A 9,284-nucleotide genomic window follows, 5' to 3' on the forward strand; every position below is an offset into this window, starting at 1 on the left:
CATAAATTCATACACTACAATACACTACTATCCAATGTCATGGACAAAAATGTGTTCACTCCCAATTAAACAATTACTATACTAAGACAAATGCCCCTAGCCAATTCCAGTCAGGCCTCCACCCCAAACACTCCATTGTAACTATTCTGCTAAAAATATGAAATGCCTTGCATATAATATATACCCTGCTCACTTATGTAACTGTATTTGCAACTAGGTATCACCTGTCCTTTAACTCTATACCTAGAACATATCCAAAAACGAGAGGTGACTCCCAATGCACCACTTTGGCAAAACATTCTACAAATATTTTAACAATAACTACTGCTTATAATAAAATTGTACACCTATGGAAAAAATAAATGGTTAGAAGTTATAAAATACATCACATATTCATATAATAGTCAAATGCTTTTGTATAGGACTTCACACTAAATTTCTTGTAATATAATCTCTTTGCACAGTGCCGAACACACTGACAGCGTTATTATTTTTTAAAGACACTCAGACAAAAATTTCAGAGCTTGTTTATCTTGGGCAATTTGCCAGCCCGGGCGTTTCGCCAAAAAAAGACCTCGAGAGTCAGATAACAAAACAGTTTCTCCGTCTTCTAAATATTAATTACTGGATTGAAACTTCAGCTCAAAGTTAAAAATGGAGCTCTCTACACAGCAATAAAACCGAAAAAATGTATGGCCTCTCAAAAATAAAAATATGGCCTCTCAAAAATAAAAAATATGACCTTTCAAAAATAAAAATATGGCCTCTCAAAAATAAAAAATATGACCTTTCAAAAATAAAAATATGGCCTCTCAAAAATAAAAATGGGACAATTAACTAAACAGGTTAGATCAACTTATGAACACACCCTATATAATTTAAACAATATGTGCAAGCTTAAAATCTCTCCAACATATCCTAATCCTATAGAAATGCAATTGACATGTTTTTACTGGTTTACACACAATACAGAAACCACAAAACAGACACACAAAGAACATAGACACAAACTTCTCTCCTACACAGCGAATCAGCTTCTCATATAAATAACCTGCTTTTATTCTCTTTCTAGTTGCCATTAGAACAGAAGGAAAAAGAATATTTTCTGGTTCAAAAGACCTATTCGTGTGGCCAGTACGAACAAACCTTTTAAATTCCATTCTTTTTCTTCTACTCTCTCTCTTAGGGCTGCTCTGCAATTACTGGCAACATGTCCTACCTTTTTACACTTATAACACTTTATGTCCCTTCCAAACAATATACACACAGTCTCTAATTTTATCCCAATTTCTGCATATAAACCAGTCATAAAAATAACCCTCAATATCTACTTCCTCAACAACACATATGCCTTAATTATCTATCGGCAAATTCACTTGCTATTTCTTTCCTATTCACTTTCTTTTTCACTTGTTATTATATTAACTTCTGTCCTGGCAATGGTAAAAATTAATGCAGCGGGACCCTTCTGTCCCTCAACATACTTCTTTTGACCCATATTAACGTAAGGTATGTTTCCCTGTGGGATTCAAAAACACATGAGACGGCACTCCCTGAGCTTATCAATCCCACAGAAAAAGACCCCTCTTTCATTTAAACATCTGCGCAATTAGTTGATAATAGTACAAACAGTGCCATTCACTGGCCAACAAAATATATTGTCTCCTTTCGTTCTCTGTATTCATTCTTTATTATTTTCGTCTGCAGACACACAATCCTGTGAGAATTTTTGGTTTCCCATTATTCCCCTGTTACAGAAATCAAATTTAATTGACCTGTACAATACTTCTTCAGTTACAGAAATCAAATTTAATTCACCTGTACAATACTTCGGCTACAGCAATCAACTGTTAATTGACCTGTACAATTTAGTGTTACAATAATCAACGCAAGCTGATTACGTACAACTCTTTTGGCATGTTATTGTTCTGAATAGTGTAAATATGCAAATAAGAACCTGTCACAAGACTGTTCCCCAATCACATTTTATCACCATAACTATACCAAAGAAAAACTTGAATCACTTCAGCGGGTCCAACCCAGTCCTGATAAACCTTATACTTTTATAACATGGATACAGATAAGACCTTCTAAACAGATATCCATGAATAACTCACTTGGTATGTAAATGACAAAACAGAGCAAATGTACAATCAGGGACCCGTCCTGCTCAGACAACAAAAATATTTATCACAACCCAGGACGGTCTGAAAACAATCCCTTTAAGCACAAAAACACTCATCTTCATCACCAAAACACCAAAACCTTTAACGGGACTCTTACCTTAGCCCCTAACAACTCTTAACAACTCTTACACTTTAAAATGAATACAGGAACAGAGAATAATAAATTCACGTGAAACTGCTAGGGATTCTTACTCGTCACATCAGATAAGACACCGTTCAAAAATCAGCTCCACGCACCACTCAAAACAATTTAATCAGGCTGTTTGTCTAAAAAATGCAGGTAGCCTTACCTTGATTCATATGAGCGCTCAGGTTTGAGTGATGGAGGAGTGATTCATCCGGGTGCTCGATTCCGATGATATTGAGTCCCTATGAGGATTGCGCCATCTGTGAAAAGCGTAAATAAAAAACACAGTCTGAGGTTATTTTGAAACAGAATAACACGTGAATTTATTCAAGTCAAGTGCACAACGGAGACAGCTTCAAAACAAAAGCTCTCTCTAAACAATAAACATGGTATGCCATATATTTATACCCTAAATCCTAAAGCTCCACCCCTTTATGGGGGGGCTTGCACGTCACTAAACATTACCTCATTTTGTAATACATAACAATACTAAAACTGATGTCATTTTGTAATACATAATAATATTATATAACTGCCTGTCAGCTAGAAACCATTCTGGGGTTAAATGGGATGTGCCTATCCTACCACCTGGCATTTGTGTGAGAACTAGTTTCACTGCGAGAATCTAAGTTTATCTCATGGGTTCTCATAACTTTTAGCCTGTTTACTCTTTAATTTGAAGCTGATTGGATGAGGAAGAGTCAATAAATTTAGCTTGGAGCGAAAAAATTCCCTTCTCTGCTTCACACATTTGTTTATACAGAAATGAAACACAGAAATTAGACTCACAGAGACAAGACAAGATGGCGGATTGAAATATTCACACAAAATGGCTTCATCCTAAATGCTGTTATGTTGTTATGCCAGACCCCCTAATGTCTCAACTTTGTCAGTGGGACGGGGGGGGGGGGGGGGCCTCGGGTCACACGTTGGGGGGATGCTGGGGCTTTGCGGGCGGATGTAGATGTTGGGCCAGCTTTCTGGGAGGGCCGAAACTGCTGGACCCAGAGGATGGGCCCGACCTCTGCCCATATCCAACCTCCGGTGATGGCCAGCCAGAACCTCCCCCCCTACTCTCCGGGCCCCCCTGCATTGCAGGGTTTTGTAGTAATGTAGTTACACCCCTGTTCTCTCACACTCCCTCTCTCATCTATTTCCCTTCTATCTCTCTCTATGTCCCCCCCTCTCTTTCTCCTATCTCTTCTACACTGGCGACACACTTTATTCGAGCTCGGCTAGTCCCACGAATTCGGGTATACCCGGGTGTATTGAGGTTTGTGACTGTTTTCTGCCCGAGTGCATTGGGTTATTTTCCAGGCAGGGATTGAAGCATTTTATTCCCGCTGGCTGCAATACTGCACAGTATATATATATATACTGCATTACAATTCATGAATTTATGCCATCTGGTAGACACGCGAAGCATTGCAGCCTATTAAATCCTAATCATTATCATTTAACAGATCAGCCGCCCGTCAGCCAGGCATGAACCCAGGCTAGGAAGGCAAACGCAACGGGGCTTGTCAGAGGTGAGGATCGGCGCATTCCAGGTATCTGCCAGGTACATACTGGGTATTTGCTCGAATAAAGTGTGTCGGTGCAGTATCTCTTTCCCTTCTCTCTCCCTCATCTATTTCCCTTCTATCTCTATGGCCCCCCATCTCTCGTTCTATCTCCCTCTCTTCTATCTCTTTCCCTTCTCTCTCCCTCGTCTATTTCCCTTCTATCTCTCATCTATTTCCCTTATCTCTCCTCCTATCTCCCTCTCTCTCCTATCTCCCTCTCTCATCTATCTATTTCCCTTCCTTCTCTCTCTCCTCCTATCTCCCTCTCTCTCCTATCTCTCTTCTATCTCTTTCCCTTCCTCCTATCTCCCTCTCTTTCCTCCTATCTCACTCTCTCTCCTATCTCCTCCTATCTCCCCCTCTCTTCTATCTATTTCCCTTCCTTCTCTCCCTCCTCCTACCTTCTTCTCCCTCTCTCTTCTATCTCTTTCCCTTCTCTCTCCCTCATCTATTTCCCTTCTATCTCTCTCTATGTCCCCCTATCTCTCTCTCTCTCCTATCTCCCTAACTCTTCTATCTCTTTCCCTTCCCTCTCTCCTTCTACCTCCCCCTTTCTCCTCCTATCTCCCTCTCTGCTATCTCCCTCTCTCCTCCTATCTCCCTCTCTCCTATCTCCCATCTATTTCCCTACTCTCTCTCCTACCTCTCTCTCCTCCTATCGCTCTCCTCCTACCTCCCTCTTTCTCTCTCCTATCTCCCATCTATTTCCCTTCTCTCTCTCTCCTACCTCCCTCTCTCTCCTATCTCTCTCCTCCTACCTCCCTCTTTCTCTCTCCTCCTATCTCCCCCTCTCTTCTATCTCATTCCCTTCCTTCTCTCTCCCTCATCTATTTCCGTTCTATCTCTCTCTCCTCCTACCTCCCCCTCTCCTATCTCTTTCCCTTCCTTCTCTCTCTCTCCTCCTACCTCCTCTCTCTCTCTCTCTCTCTCTCTCTCTCTCTCTCTCTCTCTCTCTCTCTCTCTCTCTCTCTCTCTCTCTCTCTCTCTCTCTCTCTCTCTCTCTCTCTCTCTTTCCTCCTATCTCCCCCTCTCTTCTATCTCTTTCCCTTCCTTCTCTCCCTCCTACCTCCTCCTCTCTCTCTCCTCCTATCTCCCCCCTCTCTCTCTCCTCCTATCTCCCCCTCTCTTCTATCTCTTTCCCTTCCTTCTCTCCCTCCTACCTCCCCCCCTCTCTCTCCTCCTATCTCCCCCCATCTCCCTCTCTCTTCTATCTCTTTCCCTTCCTTCTCTCCCTCCTACCTCCCCCTCTCTCTCTCTCCTCCTATCTCCCCCCTCTCTCTCTCCTCCTATCTCCCCCTCTCTTCTATCTCTTTCCCTTCCTTTTTCCCTCCCTGATAAATATCCTGATTCCAGGAGTCCACTAGATTTTCTTTGGGAACAGGTCCCATAAATCATAACTGTGCCGGCCAATATCTTATGTAAAAAGGCCTCCTCTCAGGAGGTGCTGAGGGCTAGGAAATCCTATTACCCGAAACACCATTAATTATAGCAAGTCAGCTCTCCCTCCAGCAGTAATATTTTATCCACAGACCCTGCAACCAGCCTCACTCCTGTCCCACTGCACACAGGAGAGAATGCTACAGGGAAATACACAGAGCAGCCCTATATCTGTATACATCCACCATCTCACATGTGTGTGTGTGCATGCCTGTCTCTACGTGTGTGTGTGTGTGTATACCTGTGCGAGTGTGGGTATGCCTGTCTCTACGTGTGTGTGTACCTGTGCGTGTGTGGGTATGCCTGTCTCTACATGTGTGTACCTGTGCGTGTGTGGGTATGCCTGTCTCTACATGTGTGTGTACCTGTGCGTGTGTGGGTATGCCTGTCCATACTTGTGTAGACGTGTGTGTGTCTGTCTGTGTGTGTACTGTATACCTGTCAGGCTGTCAGTACGTGTGAGTGTGTGTAGGCCTGTCCTTACTTGTATGTACCTGTGTGTGTATGCCTGTCAGTGTGTGTGTATGTATGCCTGTCCGTGTGTGTGTGTGTGTGTATGCCTGTCCGTACCTGTGTGTGTGTGTGTGTATATGTGTGCATGCCTGTCAATATGTGTGTATGCCTCACCATACGTGTGTACCTGTGTGTGTGTGTATGCCTGTCAGTACGTGTGTGTGTGTGTGTGTATGTGTGCATGCCTGTCAATATGTGTGTGTATGCCTCTCCATACGTGTGTACCTGTATGTGTGTGTACGTGTGTGTGTGTGTGTGTGTGTGTCTGTCCATACGTTTGTGTATGTATGCCTGTTCATACGTGTATGTGTGTATATATGCCTGTCAGTATGTGTGTGTGTGTGTGTATGCCTGTCAGTGTGTGAGTGTCAGTGTGTGTGTGTTTGTGTCCCTGTTAGTATATATGCATGCTTGTATGTATGCCTGTCCGTACGTGTGTGTACCTGTGTGTGTATGCCTGTCCATACATGTGTGTATCTGTGTGCATGTGTATATGCCTGTCAGTACGTGTGTGTGTGTGTGTATGTGTACATGTGCGCATGTGTATGCCTGTCAGTGTGTCAGTACAGTATATATGCGTGTGTGTATGTCACTACGTGTGTTTGTGTATGCCTGTCAGTATGTGTGTGTGTGTTCATCAGCCATGTCTGTGTGTGTGTGTGTGTGTGTGTATGTATATATATATATGTATGTATATATGTATATATATATATATGTATATATATATATATATATATATATATATATATATATATATATATATATTATTGTCATATCTATATGTAACCCCATCGCTACCAGAGGCGCCTTATGCAATGCAAAGCATCTATACTCGCTCTCTATCTCACTATCTCGACTTTTCTCTCTCCCATCTTGTTTTCCTACTGCTCTCATTCTCTCCATCACAGTCTGTTCTCTGACTATCCCCCCTCACTCCACTGTTCCATAACTCTGTCTCTACCCCTCGCCTTCCTCTCTCCCCTCTCCCAACCCTCTCTCTTTTCTCTCTCACTTCCTCCCCTCCCTCTCCCTTCTCTTTGCTCTCTCCCCCTCCTCTCTTTCTCCATTTCTCTCCCTCCTCTCCTTCCCCCCTCCTCTTTCTCTCTCTGTCTCTCCTCCTCCCTCCCCTTATCTCTCGCCCCCTCCCCTGTCTCTATCCCCTCCCCTGTCTCTCTCCCCCTCCCCTTATCTCTCTCCCCCCACCTCTGTCTCTCTCCCCCTCCCCTGTCTCTCTCCCCCTCCATCCTCCTCCCCTCCCATCTCTCTCTCTAATCGCAGTATATTTAAGGAGCAATTTTTTCAGAAAAATCACTTTTCTGTAATGATGCCTGGAAGAAAATAACTTTCTCACTCTGAATCATTCTCTTGATTACCGCAAATCACACATTGTCTGAATCCTGGGCTGCCTGTCCCTCTCAAAGGCATAAAGAAAGCAGGGTTCAGTCTGATATTTAACTCTCTGCCTGCCAGAGAAGAATGAAACACAGTGAGCCCTGGCAGATACGAAGCACAGACACAAGGTGCTGTCCCCCCCCTCAGACCGCATTTATTTACATTTCTGTCTATCCCAAGTTGTTTTGAAACCCTTTACTGCACTGGGAGCATGTTCCATGCATCCACTACCCTTATAGTGAAAAAAGACCTGTGAAAAAGACCTGTGTGTCTGTGTGTCTGTGTGTCTGTGTGTCTGTGTGTCTGTGTGTCTGTGTGTCTGTGTGTCTGTGTGTCTGTGTGTCTGTGTGTCTTGTCTGCTAAGAAGGAAACAGCCCTTTAATAAACAGGATGCTTTTTTTGTGCATGCTTCCCATAAATAAAAAGGCAGGTATACAAGATACAATAAATAATCCGGAAACACAAAACGTACTTTATTTGATTTTTTTTTTTCTCATTTCTTTCTTTATACAAAATAAGCAAATTCGAAGCTTCCCAGCTTTCCTTGAAATTATGATACCGCAAAACGCCTCCCCACCCTGCCCCCTCACCTCCGGGACAAAATATTTTGTTCGCTGAAACCAAACTTGAAAAAAAAACAGAAAAAAAAAAAGATGTGTGTTTTTTTTTTTTAACCAGGACTTTGATTTTTATTGTTGCAAGTCATGAATTTTAAGCTGTAGTCTAGGAAGTGGGCACTAGATGGCACCCTAACACCATTAGAACGCAGTGCTGGTATATATCAGGACAAGTCAGGCAGATCACTGCTATGTACCGATGTAGAAAAGGTTAGAGCACCCAGTAATAATGCAGAATATCACAGATTTTCCATAGCACTCAATGGCAGTGATATCACAAGATATCCCTCCATAACACGATAGTGGGTGCAATAACCCACGCTACATCTGTAGTTCCCTATTACTTTAGTTTCTATACTGTAGTGTCCCAGCCAAGTGTAAGAAACTCAAGATTTGAGACCTGTTTCTTAAGCATACTGGGTTAATGCCAGCTCAGTACGAGGGCTTCATTAATGCAAAAATGAACAGCTTAAACCGATCCTTTTCACTGTCATCTATATTCCTGGTTACTCGTCCTATTGCGCCATATAGGCAAAACCCTCATGCTAACTGATGCATCTGCAATAAAAATTATTCACATTTCCCCGTTTAATTTTGTGCCAATTTGTCTTCGGAGTTTGATACAAAAGCCTCACTGGTTCTGTTTTGGTCCACCCCCTCCCCCCTAATTCTGCACGAGGTATTGGAGTTACGGGATACCTTCAGTTACTCTAGTATCATGGGCTCCATCCAACCTCTGCTGTGCCTATTATTGCTAGATGTAAGGTGGTGTTGAGGGTCAGGTTTAAAGGAAACCGTCCAAAATATTAGGGGTTGGAGGCACAAGATGATTCTCTGGCGAGTACCAAAAATGGCCCTTCTTGAGCATGATGACGACCTGGTACGGAAAATACGCATGTAATCTCCCAATATGCTGTTTGGACATTGAGGTTTGTCCCAATCGGACGTGTTATCTACATGGGTAGACTACTTGTTCCAATGCTTTCAGCCGATGTAGAGGAGGCAGCTGTATCGTCTAATTCAACTGTGATGGAGATGAGTTTTGGTTTCAGCGCCATTGTTGGTCCCAACGATACACCTCATCCAGGTGGATAATCCCATCATTCCAGTGGTTGTTCAGGATGGTGAGATATGAGACAGGCTCATCTTGGAGGTGTATCTTCAACTGTCATGGAGGTGGCTTTTGGTTTAGTGTCATTCTTGCTTTTGGTATTCAGTTTCTAGAGAGGACCACGTCACCCTAATTTTTGGGGGACAGGTTCAGCCACTCGTGGCTTTTGCAGCTCTTGTTCAACGCACAGCTCAGCATAGCGAAAATTTAATCGGCTGGAAGATACACCAGGTTTGGTTGCACCTGTTTTTTGTAGGATCAGGTGTGTTCGCCCTGTTAATTGCTGAGCCAAGGGTACGATGAAGAAATCAGAAGGAAGGTAGACTTCTGGTCAAG

At 43.0% G+C, this 9,284-nt stretch overlaps 1 protein-coding gene across 1 annotated transcript in view; it reads right to left on the bottom strand.

Annotated features, from left to right (window-relative positions):
• Positions 1-7,900: 7,900 nt before the first annotated feature.
• Positions 7,901-9,284, bottom strand: part of LHX5 (LIM homeobox 5) — a 30,318-nt gene continuing 28,934 nt past the window's right edge. Inside the window, exon 5 of the mRNA XM_075567895.1 lies at positions 7,901-9,284. This exon is cut by the window's right edge and continues 404 nt beyond it. The gene's annotated coding sequence lies outside the window, so the exon portion shown is untranslated.

The sequence above is a fragment of the Ascaphus truei genome, chromosome 13, assembly GCF_040206685.1.
Source record: "Ascaphus truei isolate aAscTru1 chromosome 13, aAscTru1.hap1, whole genome shotgun sequence".
Classification (NCBI taxonomy): Eukaryota; Metazoa; Chordata; class Amphibia; order Anura; family Ascaphidae; genus Ascaphus; species Ascaphus truei.